This window comes from Bufo gargarizans, chromosome 2, assembly GCF_014858855.1.
Source record: "Bufo gargarizans isolate SCDJY-AF-19 chromosome 2, ASM1485885v1, whole genome shotgun sequence".
NCBI classification, from domain to species: Eukaryota; Metazoa; Chordata; class Amphibia; order Anura; family Bufonidae; genus Bufo; species Bufo gargarizans.
In genome coordinates this window covers 85,503,844-85,525,347 of record NC_058081.1, presented here as the reverse complement: position 1 = coordinate 85,525,347, position 21,504 = coordinate 85,503,844, and positions in this window count along the sequence as shown.

Below are 21,504 nucleotides of genomic sequence, written 5' to 3'. Positions count from 1 at the left end.
TACAGACAAACGCAGCCGCCTGTCTACAGCCAATGTGGACAAGCTGACGTTCATAAAAATGAACCAGGCATGGATCCCACAGGATCTGTCCGTCCCTTGTCCAGATTAGACATTAACTACCTCCCCTTAACCATATATTATTGTACTCCAGGGCACTTCCTCATTCAATCCTATTTTTATTTTCATTTTACCATTATATTGCGAGGCTACCCAAAGTTGAATGAACCTCTCCTCTGTCTGGGTGCCGGGGCCTAAATATATGCCAATGGACTGTTCCAATGTTGGGTGACGTGAAGCCTGATTCTCTGCTATGACATGCAGAATGATTCTCTGCTGACATGAAGCCAGATTGTCTGTTACGGGACCTCTCTCCTCTGCCTGTGTGTGTGCTGGGCCTAAATATATGCCAATGGACTGTTGCAGTGGTGGCTGACGTGAAGCCTCATTCTCTGCTATGACATGCAGACTAATTCTCTGCTGACATGAAGACAGATTCTCTGTTACGGGACCTCTCTCCTCTGCCTGTGTGTGTGCTGGGCCTAAATATATGCCAATGGACTGTTGCAGTGGTGGCTGACGTGAAGCCTCATTCTCTGCTATGACATGCAGACTGATTCTCTGCTGACATGAAGCCAGATTCTCTGTTACGGGACCTCCCTCCTCTGCCTGGGTGCTGGGCCTAAATTTATGACAATGGACTGTTGCAGTGGTGGCTGACGTGAAGCCTGATTCTCTGCTATGACATGCAGACTGATTCTCTGCTGACATGAAGCCAGATTGTCTGTTACGGGACCTCTCTCCTCTGCCTGGGTGCTGGGCCTAAATATATGCCAATGGACTGTTGCATTGGTGGCTGACGTGAAGCCTCATTCTCTGCTATGACATGCAGACTGATTCTCTGCTGACATGAAGACAGATTCTCTGTTACGGGACCTCCCTCCTCTGCCTGGGTGCTGGGCCTAAATATATGCCAATGGACTGTTGCCGTGGTGGCTGACGTGAAGCCTCATTCTCTGCTATGACATGCAGACTAATTCTCTGTTGACATGAAGACAGATTCTCTGTTACGGGACCTCTCTCCTCTGCCTGGGTGCTGGGCCTAAATTTATGAAAATGGACTCTTACAGTGGTGGGTGACGTGAAGCCAGATTCTCTGCTATGGGACCTCTCTCCAATTGATTTTGGTTAATTTTTATTTATTTAATTTTTATTTTAATTCATTTCCCTATCCACATTTGTTTGCAGGGGATTTACCTACATGTTGCTGCCTTTTGCAGCCCTCTAGCTCTTTCCTGGGCTGTTTTACTGCCTTTTTAGTGCCAAAAAGTTCGGGTCCCCATTGACTTCAATGGGGTTCGGGACGAAGTTCGGATCGGGTTCGGATCCCGAACCCGAACATTTCCGGGATGTTCGGCCGAACTTCTCGAACCCGAACATCCAGGTGTTCGCTCAACTCTACTCCTCACCCACACCACCAATAGTAATTTGGGGATTAAGCGTTTTTCTTTTGTTTACACCTTGACGCTGAATGTGCGGATAAATATTCATTAAATGTCCCTTTTTTCCCACAACAAAAACAGACTCCCTTCATATGACCAGAGCTCTTACGAGCAGTCCCAGGAGAAGATCCCCCCCCCCTTACAAGGTGTAACCACAGGTGTCTCTTTACCATTAGTGTCAAAGGATGCCGCCCCCTTTTTGACAGTACATCCTGAGGGTGAGGACCCTTAAAGCTACCCCTCAAGCGTATATCCAGACGTACAGCAAGGGACATAGCTGCTTCCAATGACCCTTGCTGAGAGGCCAATGCATCCTGCAGCCTCTCAGATAGACCCTGACAGAACTGGCTACAGAGATCAGGATCATTCCACTCCGTATCCGTAGCGCATCTCCCAAATTCAGGGCAATAGATTTCCGCGGAGCGCTTTCCCTGCCATAAACCACGTAACTTGGTCTCAGCCTGAGAGATCCGATCCGGGTCATCATAGATAGGACTAAATGGTCTAAAAATTAATCTACCGACTGGAGGGAAAGTGATCTGGTCGGCAGAGAAAAAGCCCAAGACTGTGCATTATCCTTAAGCAAAAAAATGATAATACCCACACATTAACACTCATCCCAGAAGAGTATGGATGCAGCTTAAAGTACAACTTGCACAATTTCCTGAACCAAATGAAATTCTCACTACCCCCAGAAAATCTGTCTGGGAGGGCAACCTTAGGTTAAGGAAAGGCCTGGTACCCACCATCGGAACCAGCCGCCTGTGGTCTCTGAATCAGTAAAACTAAATGGTCAGCTACCTCCAATGACAGTACCTATACCTGTTCGACCAGTGCAGACATAGGATCCATAGCTGCACTGACCTAAACTAAATGGCGTTTTTTTGGGCGGTACATAATGTCCACACTGAACGCAGGAGGGAAGGGGAACAGAAACTGGGCCTGGAAACTAGGGAAGAAACAGGTAAACTCCTAGACAACCCTAATCCAGACCCTGACTACCTATCAATATGAATAGACCTTGAAGGTAAGAATATTCATACGCAGGAAACCTAGGCCATGACTTCCCTATAAGACCCTGGAATAAAGTTAGGACCACAGACAACCCATTCTTCCCCAGATGGACAAATGGACGTCTCTGTCTCAGGCCCAGATACAACAACAGGGAATATAACAAACACAAACAAACGCAACACTTAACTTCTGTAGAGATGGATGAACAGGAACACCAGAGATAACCTCACACCAGCTCAGCCAAACCCAAATGAAGCTATCTACCGCATAGTCAGAAGGGTGGGTTCAGACTATAAAGGGTAGAAGTGATGACCACTGAGCAACAGTTGAGAAAAGGGTGGTCATTAACTCTATCAACACTGAATCAAGAGAAATCAAGAAGGCTGTTAGATTCCTCCATGCTCAGCCAGTCTCACTGATCTCCTGACACCAGTCACCTGAGGGACCATGACAGTATGCTCCCCAGACAGGATCAGGATTTTTTTGTGGGTTATTGTTCTGATGGATCAGAAGAAGGGCAAATGAGTGACGTTAACTCAAACTTACTGTTGACACCCTCTCCACTCTGTTGGGGGGGAAGGGGGGCTTTACTTGTATAAGCGTTTAATAGAACAGGTTCTGTAGACATCTATGTGGAATCGGCTGACGAGGTTGTAAAAGGAGCGTGCTTCTTCTTGGCGCTAACATGGACCTGTAAGGCCGAGTTAATACTTGAGTTATTTGGTCAGTTTTTGCCCTATGACTGCCCAAATAAGTGAAGTGTGCAGTGATTCTAATAGCAACGCCTGTCATCTGCATGTCATACTGACCTGACAGTATTATTTCACTACCCCAGCACACTCCCTATGAGTGTTACTGCAAGGTACAGTGTTCCACACCTATATATAAGGCTGTATACAGCCCAGAAATAGCAGTTTTTTATTGCAATTCGTCGCAAATATATTCGGATCAAAGCAAACTTTTTCTGAAAATTTGGCAAACGGCCAAATCTAATTTTTTAGAAATTTGCTCATCTCTAAAGACTATTCCAAAAGACATGTATATGAAAATGTATCATTATCAGAGGGGTTGTTCTAAATGCCTATAGGACCAACCATATTGTTACAAAAAGAAAAATTGATTCTGATGTTGGAAAACTGTCACCATGTATTTCCAACTGGAAAAATTCGAAGAATTTCTAATAATTGTTCTCATGGACAATAGGACAATGTTCAATCATTTGGTACAGTACCATAGAAATCACAACAAAAGTATTGCTTTTGCTGTCTATACTATGCAATAAGCACTTGCTGAAAGGATGAGCAAATTTATGGAAGTTTGTTTCTCCAATTGCCCTAAAACTTGATATATAACACCCTCTAGTCCCATAGGAATGTAATTTTTTTTATTTTTTTTGCTCCTTCTCTATCGACTCCCTCTTCCTAAGTTCTTTGACAACGTTAATAAACAGCATGTTTAAAACACATTCCACTGTCGCATCTGTTATGCTATATCAGGGCAGATCGTGTTTAAATACACACAGTGTTATGGGAAAAAGACAGTGGCTTGTTGGGACCAAAAATTTGATTATAACGGGGTCAGATCCCTGCCCATATTTATACACACACATGTTAATGTCAAAAGAAAGAATGGCTCATTCTGCACAAGTGTCCAAAAACTGTGCTTTAATGAGGCAGAATATGTGCCCACATTTATACATGTACATAAAAAAATAATGGCTGCACACACATATAAGCAATAAAGCTGAGAAATGGGGATCATTCTAAATTCAAGTGGTACTATACCTACTATTTGGATCAATGGAAGCGCACATTTTGATCAAACTTGTGTCGGGCCCATCCACCATGCGTCAAGATGGCTTCCGCGGATGGGTCCCTATCACTAATATACCGCCTCTCTTGGACTTATCCAAGTCCACATTATCAGGGCAATGAATTTGCGCTAAGAGCTTCCATTGATCCAAATAGTAGGTATAGTACCACTTGAATTTAGAATGATCCCCATTTCTCAGCTTTATTGCTTATATGTGTGTGCAGCCATAATTTTTTTATTTATTATGATTGCCTTATGGATGTGCACCCATGAATATGATTATGAATAAGATAATGCCAGTCTCAATTTTCTTGCAATATTTATCTGAGGGTGGCGCCTCTTTTAGACTGAGCACACGCTCATCTGCCTGAGGCTTCTGAGCAAAGTACAAATGTAGCTGGTTCCTTCACTGCCCTGATAATGTGGACTTGGATAAGTCCAAGAGAGGCGGTATATTAGTGATAGGGACCTGTCTGCGGAAGCCACCTTGACGCATGGTGGATGGGCCCGACACAAGTTTGATCAAAATGTGCGCTAAGAGCTTCCATTGATCCAAATAGTAGGTATAGTACCACTTGAATTTAGAATGATCCCCATTTCTCCGCTTTACTGCTTAAATGTGTGTGCAGCCATTATTTTTTTATTTATTATGTTTGCCTTATGGATGTGCACCCATGAATATGATTATGAATAAGAATATGCCAGTCTAAATTTTCTTGTAATATTTATACATGTACAAGTGTTTATTGTCAGAAGAAAGACTGGCTTGTTCTTAACAAGCCTGGAAAAATGATCTCATTCAATTGGGGACAGCAGCAGTACAGTGTGGATGTGGTAAGGGTAGGGTAATTGTGGCATGTAACAAGTTTTTCCTGAAATTCAGATCGAAGTCCACTTCGGAAATTTCGATTCACTCAACACTGCTTATTTTAAAGAGTCATTATACTGTCACACAATTTAATTTCATTTAAAAAATATGCCTGCATCTACTTGAAAAAAGTTGCAAAATCATAGCCATTAGGGGTCTGACTTCCACCTAAGTTGCAGTCCACTGTCTATTGCCTGAGAGGAAGTTGGGGTCTGTCAGAATCCTAGCTGAATCCTGATCCTGATAAAATAGCTGCTTTTGCACTGCTTCTGAACATCACAGGAGCCTCCTGCCTTTCTGTAAGTGTGATTTGAACATTGGAGCTGAAAAGAAACATAGTGGGAAGTAAGGAAAAGGATGTCACAGCAGTATAGAACTGGCAAATGGGAAATGAAACCTATCTGTGAGAGAAATGTATCAAGCTGTGCAGATGAAACAGGGAATAAAATTGATGAAAAAAAAACTTTACAAATCCCAAACATAACTTTTCCTTCACAGTTACGATTCCACAATGAAGAACAGTCAATATCCAAAGTTTTAAATGTTTTAATCCTGCAGATCTTACACATGGCAATGCTTTTGTCTTCCGGCACCATTTAGGAAAACTGAAAGAGGGGAGTTGCTCACACCCTCTTCACAGAGCTAGTGGCAGCCAAGCTTGGCTTAGATCCAGCACCTTTTATGCCTACGTCCACAGTATCAGCGGCATCAGCAATTCCTGAAACAGACCTGGCCCTGGCAGTTCTTTGGAAGGTTCTCGCCATATGTAGCCCCTGCTCTTTATTGTTGCTGCCACCATCTTCTTCCTCTGTTACCTCCTCCTCAGTGCCCGAATCCAGCTTCCAGGTCCTATTCAGCACACAATCATCATAAGAGTTCTTAACCTCCCTGGCACTTTTATCAGACTTTGATATGTCATTGTGAGCTCTTTGGCCCCTCTCCCGATTTCCTGTTCGGTATTTTCCCTGAGTACCTCTGCCACTACCACTGCCCCTATGGCCACCACTGTGGCTATGGGTGCTAGTATTACCGCCATTAACACAGATATGTATGTGGTGCCACTCTTCCATAGTGCATTTTGGTTTTTTATTGCCTATTCTTAGAAAACAGAAGGCACCCCACTAGGAAGGGGCATTGATAGCGAGGATGCAACTGAAAGGTTTTAATTGGGTTGCAAAGAAAAGGAGCACAGTGTCAGTCTCAGATGTGACCACCACATTCTGCTATGACTAAGAGGAGGAGTGAGCCAGTGCAAAATATCATCTTCTTTGCCCTTAATAATAATTTTGCACCTTTCAGAAGCCAGAAGACCTGTGGTCTACTACTACTAATACTACTGGTTGGATAATTTGTTACTGATGTGAAATGCATTTGCTGCTGTATCTACCCATTATCTTGCAGCAATTCAGTAACACGGCTGTAACACACTAAGATGTCGAATTACAAATGGTACCTTAAAACTGGTTTCTAGAAAAAAAAAAAATAAGGGGCAATTCCATCCTCGGTGCTTGCAAGAATGTAATTTGTATGGAAGCGTAGAAAGATTTTATTTATTTTTTAAATGCCTGTTTTTGCAGGCATCTGTAAAGCCTGCAGATTGCCACCAAATACAGTTGTGGCCAAAAGTTTTGAGAATTACATAAATATTGAAAATTGGAAAAGTTACTGCTTACGTTTTTATAATAGCAATGTTATGAAGAGTGATCAGATGAATTGCATAGTCCTTCTTTGCCATGAAAATTAACTTAATCCCAAAAAAAGCTTTCCACTGCATTTCATTGCTGTCATTAAAGGACCTGCTGACATAATTTCAGTAATCGTCTTGTTAACTCAGGTGAGAATGTTGACGAGCACAAGGCTGGAGATCATTATGTCAGGCTGATTGGGTTAAAATGGCAGACTTGACCTGTTAAAAGGAGGGTGATGCTTGAAATAATTGTTCTTCCATTGTTAACCATGGTGACCTGCAAAGAAACGTGTGCAGCCATCATTGCATTGCATAATGGCTTTACAGGCAAGGATATTGTGGCTACTAAGATTGCACCTCAATCAACAATTTATAGGATCATCAAGAACTTCAAGGAAAGAGGTTCAATTCTTGTTAAGAAGGCTTCAGGGCATCCAAGAAAGTCCAGCAAGCGCCAGGATCGTCTCCTAAAGAGGATTCAGCTGGGGGATCGGAGTGCCACCAGTGCAGAGCTTGCTCAGGAATGGCAACAGGCAGCCTCTTTCCGATTATTTGGGGCATCAGGAAAAAGGCTTGTCCGGAGAAGAAAAGGTGAGCGCTACCATCAGTCCTGTGTCATGCCAACAGTAAAGCATCCTGAGACCATTCATGTGTGGGGTTGCTTCTCAAAACACAGCCATGAATAAAGAATGGTACCAAAACACCCTCCAACAGCAACTTCTTCCAACAATCCAACAACAGTTTGGTGAAGAACAATTCATTTTCCAGCACGATGGAGCACCGTGCCATAAGGCAAAAGTGATAACTGTGGCTCGGGGACCAAAACGTTGACATTTTGGGTCCATGGCCTGGAAACTCCCCAGATCTTAATCCCATTGAGAACTTGTGGTCAATCCTCAAGAGGCGGGTGGACAAACAAAAACTCACTAATTCTGACAAACTCCAAGAAGTGATTATGAAAGAATGGGTTGCTATCAGTCAGGAATTGGCCCAGAAGTTGATTGAGAGCATGCCCAGTTGAATTGCAGAGGTCCTGAAAAAGAAGGACCAACACTGCAAATACTGACTCTTTGCATAAATGTCATGTAATTGTCGATAAAAGCCTTTGAAACTTATGAAGTACGTGTAATTATATTTCACTACATCACAGAAACAACTGAAACAAAGATCTAAAAGCAGTTTGGCAGCAAACCTTGTGAAAACTAATATTTGTGTCATTCTCAAAACTTTTGTCCACGACTGTACATCTGATAGCGACCAGTTCTCACACCGCCTCCCTAATTACATCCCTTAATATACCCCAAATTCCTAAATATATCTCCTATTCTCTCCCTATAATCTTCTAATACTGTCCCTATCACCTATCGTCTCTGTATATTCTTCTTATACAGTATATCAGTGGGTTTTGTCTGCAGAAGAGTCTTAGAGCTTCCTTCCAGGTTGCAAGTACAAAGCAGAATGATATTCTGGTCAGTCTGCAAGAAAACCTCCCTGCCTTATAGCCCCATGATTAGCTAATCCAGGGTGTCTGTCAGCCTGTGAGCGAACCAAGGCAAACCCTCCCCCAACTTCCTCCTATCCTTCTTCTTCCTGCCTTGTGGTTTGCCCGCCAACATGGACTGCAAAATTGTGCTGCATATCAAATTACACAATTCGTCCTAAACAAAAAATTTCAGATTTGCTTTGTGGAAAAAAAATGGTGAAATTTGTAAGGAATCTGATTAGTTTAGAATCGATTCGCTCATCCTTAATTTGAACACCACTTTTATAATTCACATTAGTAGTGAGTATTCAGCTGCCTCTGTAGCCTTAGGGTACTTTCACACTAGCGTTAATATTTTAATATATATTGAGATCCGTCATAGGGTCTCAATACCGGAAAAGAACGCTTCCGTTTTGTCCACGTTCATTGACAATGGGGACAAAACGTAACTGAACAGAACAGAATACTCCAAGATTGCGTTCTGTTTGGTTGCATTCTCATACTGGAGAGCAAACAGCAGCATTCCGTGGTCTGCTTTCCATCATGGAATGCAGAGCAAGACACATCCGTCATGACCCACAATGCAAGTCAATATGGGAAGGATCCGTTTTCTCTGACACAATCTGACATTCGGGTAGTCGTAAACGTATCCATCCCCCATTGACTTTCAATGGAATTTCAATTATGACGGATCCATCTTAGCTATGTTAATCTGCAAAAAAAAGGGGGTTAGTCAGCACCTCCCAGTGCGCAGGTGCACGCCGCCATGGCAAAGACCTAGAGGGGAAAAAAGAGACAATGCAGCATCACTCTGCAAATCAGACAAAGTACAACAATGCTTACAAAAATTATGGTGCTAATACTACGCTTATTTATAAAGTGAGATGCTTGGCCAATGCATTTTGAACAAAACCATCTGAGCCTGTCTGCCGTACGTCAAGGCGATCTCTGTTAGACGGGTCCTAACACTAAATACTACCTGTTGTGCACCATAATGGCCACCATAAAATTCGGGGAGTGTTGGATCCACATGCCTGCTGGATCCACTCTGCTTTTTACCATTTTTTGTGCCATAATGGCCTCTATTACTTAAAGAGGACCTTTCATCAGAAAAAAGTATGTAAACTGACTATACCGACGTGTAGAGCGGCGCCCAGGGATCCCCCTGCACTTACTGTTATCCACGGGCGCCGCTCCGTTCTCCGGTTATAGCCTCCGGTATGTTCCTACTTAGGCTCCACCCGGGGGAACTTAGGCTCCACCCAGGGGAACCTGCCGCGGTCTCTTTCTCCTATGCTGTAGCGCTGGCCAATCGCAGCGCTCAGCTCATAGCCTGGCTATGAGCTGAGCGCTGCGATTAGCCAGCGCTACAGCATAGGTGAAAGAGACCGCAGCAGGTTCCCCTGGGTGAAGCCTAAGTTCCCCCGGGTGGAGCCTAAGTAGGAACATACCGGAGGCTATAACTGGAGAACGGAGCGGCGCCCGGGGATAACAGTAAGTGCAGGGGGATCCCTGGGTGCCGCTCTACATGTCGGTATAGTCAGTTTACATACTTTTTCCTGGTGAAAGGTCCTCCTTAAAATGGATGCAGGTACCAACATGCATGCCGAGCCAACTCTATACCTTTCCTTGTGCCAGAAGGTTCCAATGACTGTAGTGAGAGCAGGCTACAGCTGCTGCATTGTCTTTTTTTTTTTTTCCTTTAGGTCTTTGCCATGGCGGCGTGCACCTGCACACTGGGAGGTGCTGACTAACCCCCTTTTTTTTGCAGATTTTCAGTGCTGGAGATGTGGCACTCCAGCGATTGGTGCACTCCTGATTAGTCTGTCTGCCCCATAGGTTGATTTTAATTAGTTTTAGTATAAAGCTGTAGCCTGCTCTCTCTACATTCATTGGAAGCTGTCTGACACAAGGAAAGGTATAGAGTGGGCTCGGCATGCATGTTGGTACCTGCATTCCTTGTAATGGAGGCCATTATGGCACCAAAAATGATAAAAAGCAGGGTGGGTCCAGCATGCATGTGGATCCAACACTCCCTAATTTTTTGGGCGGCCATTATGGCGCATAACAGGTAGTATTGAGTGTTCGGACCCGTCTTACAGAGATCGCCTTGACGTACGCCAGACGGGCTTAAATGGTTTTGTACAAAATGCATTGGCCAAGCATCTCACTTTATAAATAAGCGTAGCATTAGCACTATAATTTTTGGCATTATTGTACTTTATCTGATTTGTAGGGTGCTGCTGCATTGTCTCTTTTTTTCCCCTCTTGGCTATGTTAAAGATAATACAACTGGATTAATTCAGAGCGGATGCAGATGGTTGTATCATCAGTAACGGAAGCATTTTTGCTGGACCCTGCCGGAACCAGCAAAAATGTTAGTGTGAAAGTAGCCTTATGCGTTATGGTGGATTATTAACAAGGTCTGCTGCATCTGTACATTATACATCAAAAAGAAATACGCAGTGCAAATTTGAAGACAATTTGTGGATAAACAAAATCTTCTTTACCTGATTACAAGGGTTACAGTGTACTGAAACAACACATTTTTCAGACCTGGCATGGATATTTCTTTAAGCATTTTCGTGTCAATGCCAGAATAATTAGTTAAAGCCACTTTAGAAATGGTTTAATTCATTATCTGCAATGCTCTCATATTTAAACTGTCAGTCTAGAAGTGTTAGTAGTATCACTTATGATCTGTCTGTATACATCTTCTTGATCTAGGCAGGCATCCTAAATTGAGCAACAGGGCCATCTCAAACTGAAAAATCAATGAAGTGACTAGTTAGGTCTTTATACAACCTTAGTTTTGCAGACACTTAAGGTAGATAAATAAATAAAAAATCAACGTATAAAAGCAGTTGCGTCATAGAATGGAGTAGACACGTTTTCAATTAAGCTGACCAAAAGGATAATTCTACTCTCCAGCCTTACCTTAAAAGCCTTTTTCAGACCTGTGCGCTCATGACATGTGAGTCTTTTTTAACCTATGTACCCTGCCTAGCCATGGGTGCATGGGTTAAAAAAAGGTTCAAAATGGTTTCCTAGTCTTGGAATCCCATGCCAAACTCATGCCTACCAAAGGTTCCAATTGCCATTATTGACAGGGAAGGAGCATGACATTAGTTTCAGTAACCTCGGCGGGAATGCTGTAGTGTTAAGGTATTGCATTACCCCAGAGAGATGGGGATAAGATATATAAGGCATAGTTTTTTTCCACCAGACAAGAGATGTTGTAGGGCATTGGCAGCGTTGACTGAGGGAAGATCCCATAGTGTGAGTGCAGAAGGTAACTCTTGGTAAGCCAACATCAAGAGTGTGACTTTACTCTTCACAAACTCACTGACCTGGTGTTGTCCCATGGTACAATATAAGTTAAGTGCCCCTTGGTTGACTTAAGATGTGAGAACTGCATGTACTGTTGATGCTGACACATTATATACAATCTATAAAAACATGATAAACATGTCAATTATCATAATTCTTTTAGGTCTACAATTTCAAATGAAAGTTTTCAAGCAATGCTTTTCAATTCAACACTAGTGATGAGCAGCATAGGCAATATTCGTTTTCATAATATCTGCCATATATTAGCAAATTCTAAAATTCGTTATCTCCAGTCATTATTTTCTTGATTGCGAAAATCGGCAAAGAAATATGCACGTATTGCGTGTGCAATACAGGAGTGGCTCACTTTTGCTACATTTTTCAATCTGCTAGAAGTTTCCTGAGACAGTAGAAAATGGTTGGCAGCAACTTTCGTGACTGTGAGGAAGAATTCCTTATCACTTTAAGTAATTTTACATTACATCATTGGGACAATGGGGCACAAATCAAATAAAATAGGGATTCAGAAAAACAGACAGCAAATAGCTTCTTTTTTTTTCAAAGACAAATACACTAATCCCTATCACAGCACAGTAATTCCTCTCACAGCACAGTAATTCCTCTCACAGCACAGTAATTCCTCTCACAGCACAGTAATTCCTATCACAGCACAGTAATCCCTATCACAGCATAGAAAAACAGACAGCAAAATAAAAAAAAATTCCAAGTCAAAAGACAAAAACACTAATCCCTATTACAGCACAGTAATTCCTATGATACTACCTAACACCCTGTGCTGGAACCTATCAGCTACACTACATCACTATCTACTACTAACTATCTGTATTATATATATATATATATATATATATATATATATATATATGAGCTAACTAACTATCTAATGTAATTGAATAAGGATCCAGATGACTCAGAAAAGCACAGAGCACAGCAATGACACTGCTCTCTCTTTCTCAGAACTGCATAAAACAGCAAAAAATGGCTGCTGTGGAGTTTCCTATATAGTAAGGGGTAGGTAACTTTCCAATTGGTTGCTAGGGATGTTGCTAAGCTCAGACAAAGATATTGCAGCCTTCTCATTGGCCCACAAGCAAGAAGCAGTGAGGGTACTAATGAAAAAAAAAAATCGCGATTATGAAGATATAGCACTATATTCTAGATCATCGCAAATTCACGAAGTGCTGATATTCACGGTAAAAATTTGCTATTAGAATATTTGCGATCAACATTATTTAACAGATGCTTGCTTCATGAATATAAGCAAACCTCTAAAACTCTAACTTATTTATCAGAAACCAATTGAAGGAAAAAAATTGAAGAAACTGGAAAAATCCAAGAATAACCTTCATGTATTTAATGATAAGAAGTATAAAAGGTTCTTAGAAATAGCAGTGGATGTTTTATTTGCTTCTTTTCAGTAGCAACCATATAGTAAGTGGCCTACAGCTAATTTAAGATATTTAACAAGGTTAGAGGAAAACCTTTGTGCAAGGATTCGCAAAATAAGTCCTTAATGAATACATTCTGTCAAGAACTATTAGAGAGAGGCAACTGGTTTATAAAAAGGGTTAATGATGGGAGATTTTCTTGCATTCGTGTATTTCATATAGATCTTCATAAACCATATCATTGAGTTTACTCAAAGCCAATGTTTATGATGTATAATATATAAAGGAAATAGCTAAGGAAGAAAACATCAGTAATTGAATAATAGCAGGCGTAAGAGTTGGACCATATGGGATGGTAGTAAACAAAATTATCTTGATGAGTAGTAATGGAGTAGTGATTAGTTCCAAGTATCCAAAACTATAGATAAAGCACACTTACAAATATAATACTACAGATGTGTCTGTCCTTACCTTTTCTCTTGGCTTAATATATCCCAAAATGTCAATGCACGATATCAGCTTTAACCCCTTCCCAATATCTGTTGTACTATTAAGTGCAGCAGGAAGTGACTTTCCAAAATTCGCAATACTATCCGTAATAGTACGGCATGTTGATCATGCGGGCAATTAAGCTGTGTGCGCTTGATCAGTGCTGGGCACAAGCTGTTACTGACAGCTGGGACCCTGCTGTATCTGCTGGCATTACTGAAAGCTCTGATGCCGGTGTGAAAGCTGACCACAACATCGATGATGTTTGCAGAGGGAGGGGGCTAAAAATAAAAAAATAAAAGTTTCAAGTAAAAAAAGTAAATCAAGATCAAAGGTAGTCAGACGCACAAGTTTATGTGATCACCAACCGGTTGTCTAAAATTATTTAGGACAATAAAAATAGATATAAAAAAAGATATAAAAAAAATATAAATAAAAGTAAAAATAAATATTAGAGTCGAGGTCAATCTTTATAAATATACATTTATACAAAAAGATCTATCAGTGTGCTGAGGATCCGATGGATAATAAATAATTAAATCGGCTGAAGGTAAGCACGATTCAAAAGTACACTCAGTCACTGGTAGTGGGAATAGGATCCTTGACTGCCGACCGGTAGCAGCACAGTAGTTGGGGTCAAGGTAGCTATAGATCTGGATCTCTTTTAAACAGGGTAGATACAAATCTGTAGCACCAGCTATCAGCCCTTGTGCCACCTTGATAGCGTCTACTATATTCCCACAACTCCCGACTTGCACAATAGTCAGTTCAAGGCAGTTAGTATCAGTTACTAGACCTCTTGAATGTCAATACATCATAGACCTAAGGACGGTAGAAAAAATCAAAATAATTTGCGCAGCAGTCAAAAAGATTGTCTCATTTCTCAATCAATGTCACAAAAAGATTTTGGTTTTGGCCACATTGTATCAAACGAAAGAAAATGGGTAAAAAATAGCTGTGGGTTCCTATCATGGAGAAAGAGGTAATTGTTAGTCCATAATCCTAGTAAGCGGCTTTGTACCTCATTTATAGCGCCTGCAGTGAAAGTTTAAGTTACAGCTGCTAGCTAACATACGGCGGCGTCCCGCTGTATGTATGTCCCAGCAGTGTCCCGCTAGCAGTAGCTAAATAGTATATTCAATACTACCGACCCGAGGTCGGAACGGTCTTACCCGTTTGGAGTGACCCCGACTGCCGTGTTCAGGTGGAGATTTTCTCTCTCTTCACCAAAGGTTCGTTTGCCGCGTCGTGGATCGGTACACGTGAGTCCGCCGGTTTGGCTTCGGACCCGATTCAATGTAGTTTTCCACGCGGTCTTTCAATGGATATTCGGCAGCAGTCTTCTTCTTTGTGTAGTGCACTACTCCTTGAAACGATGGGGGGTCTGACCAGACGCGTTTCGGGGTTAGAGTATCCCCTTCTTCAGTGGTTATCAGACCGCCCCCCCCATAAGGTTACTTTATATGCTATAGAGGTTGTGAAAACTACATTGAATCGGGTCCGAAGCCAAACCGGCGGACTCACGTGTACCGATCCACGACGTCGGGCGTTGTGAGAATATAGTAGACGCTATCAAGGTGGCACAAGGGCTGATAGCTGGCGCTACAGATTTGTATCTACCCTGTTTAAAAGAGATCCAGATCTATAGCTACCTTGACCCCAACTACTGTGCTGCTACCGGTCGGCAGTCAAGGATCCTATTCCCACTACCAGTGACTGAGTGTACTTTTGAATCGTGCTTACCTTCAGCCGATTTAATTATTTATTATCCATCGGATCCTCAGCACACTGATAGATCTTTTTGTATAAATGTATATTTATAAAGATTGACCTCGACTCTAATATTTATTTTTACTTTTATTTATAATTTTTTTATATCTTTTTTAATATCTATTTTTATTGTCCTAAATAATTTTAGAGCTACTGTTTTCAATTAATTTTTGCATTGTTTTAAACCAAGTAAAAAAAGTACCCTTTCTCCTCATCAAGTCATGTACAATAAGATTTTTTTTTTAAATAGACATTTTAGGTATTGTCATGTCCATAATGACCAGCTGAATAAAAATATCACATGTTCTACCTGGTGAACGCTGTAAAAAAAAGTTATAAAAATGGTGCCAATCTTTTTTTATATCTATTTTTATTGTCCTAAATAATTTTAGAGCTACTGTTTTCAATTAATTTTTGCATTGTTTTAAACCAAGTAAAAAAAAAGTACCCTTTCTCCTCATCAAGTCATGTACAATAAGATTTTTTTTTTAAATAGACATTTTAGGTATTGTCATGTCCATAATGACCAGCTGAATAAAAATATCACGTTATCATGTTCTACCTGGTGAACGCTGTAAAAAAAAGTTATAAAAATGGTGCCAAAATAGCTTTTTTGGTCACATTGCCTTTCAAATAGTATAATGGAGAGCAATCAAAAAGTACTATGTACCCCAAAATGGTACCAATGAAAATGTCAACTCATCCCGCAAAAACAGAAAAATGAAAAAAAAAAATATATGGATCTCAGTAAATGGCAACACGAAAACAGGATTTGTTTTAAAAAATGCTTTTATTGAGTAAGACTGCAAATAAAAAAAAATAAAAAAAATTGACATACTAACTATTCCCATGTCTGTGACAACATACTCTTTAAGAACTATCACATTATTTACCTGGTCAGGTGAATTCTGTAAAAGTGAAATAAATTAAATTGGTGCCATTTTGTCACCTTGCCTTACAAAAATTGTCATAGTGACCAATCAAAAAGTACTAGGGGTATATTTCCCAAATTATTAATTAACCCCAGTGCCTCTACAATTGCCCGCACAAGATGCATAAATCCCCACATTGGGCCTCAAATGTGAGCCCTATGGTATGTCCAGGCAAAAGAATAAGGTAACATTTAGGGTGTTTCTAAAACCAGGAAGCACAATATAATAATAAGGGGGCTTGCTTTTCACACTGACATACATATTGGGCACTGAAACGGTATATCAGTGTAAACATTGCAATTTTCATATGCTGAGAATTAATCTTTGCAAAATACCTGTGTGGTTAAAGTGTTCACTACAACTGGTAAGTAATGTGAGGGTGTGGTTTCTAAAATAGGTTCACTTCTTGGAGGTTTATTTTTTTATTTTTTATTTCACCTCAGTCTCTGCATTTGTCGGCCAATAACGTATGAATCACCAATCTAGGCCTCAAATGTATATGGTGCTCTTTTTCTTCTGAACCCTGTAGTGTGCCCAAACAGCCATTTGTGACCACATATGGGGTGTTGCAGTGGTCAGGAGAAAATTAGTGGTGTTTTCTTTTCTTTTCCTGTCACCCCATGTAAAAATTAAAAATGGCTTATGCAACTTTTCATTGGAAGAATTCATTTCCACAACAAAGTGTTTCTAAAGTCTATAAAATCCCTGTGGGGTCACATATTGGGTGTTTCTGTACACTGTATAATCAGGGTGATAAAGATTGAGGTTTGTTTTGCTGTTAACCCTTTCTGCCTTACAGGAAAAAAATACTTACAATGGAAAACCTTCCAAAAAAGTGAAAGTTTGAAATTTTTGCTCCATTTTCCTTTAATTCTTGTGAAACATGTACAGGATAAACAAAGTTTTTTAAATTAGTTTTAAATAATTTCAGGGGTTTAGTTTCTAAAATGGGACCTTTATTAGTGGTTTCTACTATGTAAGCCCCACAAAGTGACTTCATAACTGAATTGGTCGTTAAAAAAGTGGGTTTGTGAAATGTTCTTAAAAATTTTAAAATTTGGTCTTAAAATTCTAAGTCTTTTAATGTCCTAAAATATGAAATGACATTTACAAAATGATGGCAATATAATGTAGATATACTGTAAATATTAAAAACTATTTTATACGGTTTCACTATCTGTATTAAAAGCAGAGAAATTCAAATAACAAAATAGCAATTTTTTTTAAAAATTCCAAACATATGGGATTTTTTTAAAATAAATAACGGTAAAGCATATCAACTTAAATTTATCTCTAATGTGAAGTACAATGTGTAATGAGAAAACAGTCTCAGAATCACTTGGAAAAGTAAAAGCATTCTAAAGTTATTACCACATATATTAGCATGTCAGATTTGCAAAATTTGACCTGCTCAGGAAAGTGAATAATGTCAGGAAGGGGTTAAAAAAACCACATGATTTTGCAAGAGTCTAGCTGACATATCTGTATGTGCTGCCACCCAATAGTATTGTTGTGGATTGCCGACTTTCAGGCTAGGTCTACACGACGACATTTGTCGCGCGACATTTTGTTGCACCAATGTCGCGCGACAATTTTTATAATGGCAGTCTATGGTGTCGCACTGCAACATGCGACATGCTGCGACTGCGACGCGACAGTCGCAGAAAATCCATTCAGGATGGATTTTTCTGCGACTGTCGCGTCGCAGTCGCAACATGTCGCATGTTGCAGTGCGACACCATAGACTGCCATTATAAAAATTGTCGCGCGACATTGGTGCAACAAAATGTCGCGCGACAACTGTTGCGCCCTATCTGTCGCGCGACTTTTTGTTGCGCGACAAATGTCGTCGTGTAGACCTAGCCTCAAGGGTTTTGATGGCATGCCATGTAATCATATTAGATTTGTTTCAGGAGAAATTGGATAAATTCCTTAATAGCGAATCAATTGTATAGAATAAGAATTCAACCCAAATTTTTGGGAAACATTTGATTTCTATAGAATCAGAATTCTAAGTGAATCGATTTGAGAGAATTTTTAGTAGAGAGAGACCAAAAAGTCACCCACAACTTTGCAGGACAATTGAAGCGCTTTCCATTTTGGTTGAATCAATATCCATTTGCATCAAATTGGGTGGTTGATTCAGCCGAATCAGACCTGAATTGAATATACAGAAATCTGTTCATCTCTAGTCTTTAACCAAATTTGAACTAATAATGAACATGTCTGTGTGTTGCTCATAATACAAATATTTAGCAGTGATTAAACAAATGAATTCCCATTTGGTGAAACCATAAGCTAATATGGAAGATAATGAGAGAGCATTCTGACCGGCAGAGGCGTACATAGGATCTATAGTATAGGGTTTATGCAGTACTGGATATACCGCTATGGAACCTGTAGACAAACGTTGTCTTGTCTATTGGACCACTCCTTAAAGGAAAGGTGTCAACAGAGAATGATCTACAGTTAAATCAAGTTTTTGTATGTTAATTTTTTTTTTAAAGAATTCCCCCCCCCCCCCCTTACTTATATTAATGGGGTTGTGGTCAATTATTTCCATCAGTTATTGTGAGCCAAAACCAAGTGTCAATAAAAAACACTGAAAAGATGCAGATCTTTCCATTATAGCTTTTCTCTGTGTATGCTTTACTATTAGTGTTGATCACGAATATTCAAATTTCAAATTTTTATCGCGAATATAGGTACTTCGAAAATTCGCAAATATTTCGAATATAGTTATATATATTCGTAATTTCGAATATTCGGGAAAAAAAATCCCTTTTTTTTTTTTTTTTTTTTTTATCAGCACACATGATCCGTCTCTGCTTCTAGCTTGTGGGCCAATAAGAAGGCTGCAATATACTTGACTTTAGGAGTAGTAGTGTTTGTGAATTTTGCTCTATATTAGTTTTTTCGAATATTCGCTGTATTGCTATATATTCTTGTTTTAGAATATTACGAATATTCAAAAAAACTAAGTTATAGCAATTAGTGATGAGCGGCAGGGGTTATATTCGAATTCGCGATATTGAGATATTTTTTAGAAAATTCGAAAATTCGTGATTTTTTTTACTTAAAAAAATCGGCAAGGTAATGATTGTGTAATATGCAAATTTTTCGTAATTCGCATTTTTTGATTCGAATTTTTATTGCGAATTTCTCAACTTACAACTATTAGACAAAGAAGATTATAGCACTATATTAGCTAAATTGCTCTATATTAGTTTTTTTTCGAATATTCACTATACTGCTATATATTATTGTTTTAGAATATTATGAATATTCGAAAAACAAAGTTATAGCAATATAGTGAATATTCGAAAAAAACAAATATAGAGCAATTTAGCTAATATAGTGCTATAATCTTCTTTGTCTAATAGTTGTATTTTTTTTCTCATCGGAATTACGAAAATTCACATATTACACAATCATTACCTTGCCGATTTTTTTTTAAGAAAAAAAAAATCGGGAATTTTCGAATATTCTCCGAATATTCTAAAAAATATTCGCGAAATTTCGTGAATTCGAATATGACCCCTGCCACTCATCACTATTTACTACTGGTTTTAGCTCACAATAACTGTGTGAACTCAGCCTAAGATCTGCATATAATAAAATTTTCTAGTACCAAGCTCCAATCTGTGGCATGTGGGAGCAGCATAAAAGCCAGGTTGAATGTTTTTTTAGCCACATTTAACCTCAAAAATGAAATTAAGTCTCAGTCAGAATCCTTGAACTGAGGGACTTTGGTTTATCACTCTAGCAGATCGCTATGTGCCTAGGCCAACATGTCAGTACTGTTCAACGTTTCAAGTCTTGGGAGAACAACGACAGACTGAAATGACACAAAGAGAGACACAGAAGTGAAACTCTGCATCGATCGATCGTCTAGTTAGAAGAATGGCATGTACTGTAGTTATCCATTCTGTACTGCAGGTGAAATTGGATGTCACATCCTAAGCCTAGAGTGGGAAAAAGTGTCTACACAAACCATCAAAAGGTGTTTGCACCAAATTGAGCTATGAACCTGATTTCCAGCTACAGGTGCTCCACTGACTTCATATCACTTCTCAAAAGCTACTGTGGTGCACACTAAGACAGCAACGGAGGCTGGAATGGGGGTCTATCCTTTTAAGAGATGAGTCCCGCTTTTCTCTCAGACTCAATAATAACTAGATATTTGTCTGGAGGCCACTTGGGCAACGCCATGAGGACCTTAACAAGAGAACTTCACACTGGTACTACTCCAGGAATAATGGTGTGGGATGTCATAGTGTACAGTAACTGAACCCCTCTAGCCTTCATTTCAGGTACACTAACAGCTTGGCGTTACACTGTTTTGTGGAATTACCATTTCTTCAAAGTATCCCAGGATCCGTTTTCAAACAGGATAATGACAGGCCACATGTTGCTTGTGCTTCTGTGAGATAGTTCAGTGGCCTAAACGTGCTCCCATGCCCTGCAGCATCTCCAGACTTGTCTCCCATTGAGCATATCTGGGACTTCATTGGCTGGCAATTGCAAAGGGAGCTGACAGCAGTGAATCTTGTTGATTTTTGTGCATCCAGTGTAGCAGACAACTAATAATAACATAATTGATAGCATGCCAAGGCATGTAAGTACATGTATTTCTGAATGTGGCACTCATACTCCATACTGAATAAGTCAAGATGATTTGAACATTTTGTTTCCATTTTTATTATTTCCATAGTATTACCATGTCTGTGTATCCTTTGATTTCCATAATTCCATGATTTATCCTTCTTACTGTTTTAATTGAAATGTTGAGGAGTATATTATTACTACTATTTATACTAGTGAACAGTGTCAGTAAGTTGCAAACAGCCATTAAAAATAATACATGCAGCAAACATTTAGTGCATGAAAATGTCAATAAAATCCCCATAAATTATCGAAATAATAAGGAGCTCTTCAGCCTGGCTTATAAAAAGATATGAGAGTATACCATAAGCTCAGAGTAATTTAAGGAAAATGTAAGAAAAAAGCATAGAGAATAGATTTAAGCAATATCGTGTCTAACAGGGCAGATTTCATTTTTATCACGGCCTGTACTTTTTAACAATTTTCCATTATATAAAAGCGTGTCAAAGTTGTCTTAGTCAAGTGAAAAGGTACAAGTACAATTTGAATAAATGTAAGTTAGTGTAGTTAATTTAAATAAAATATGTGTTCTTTAACCACTGTAGA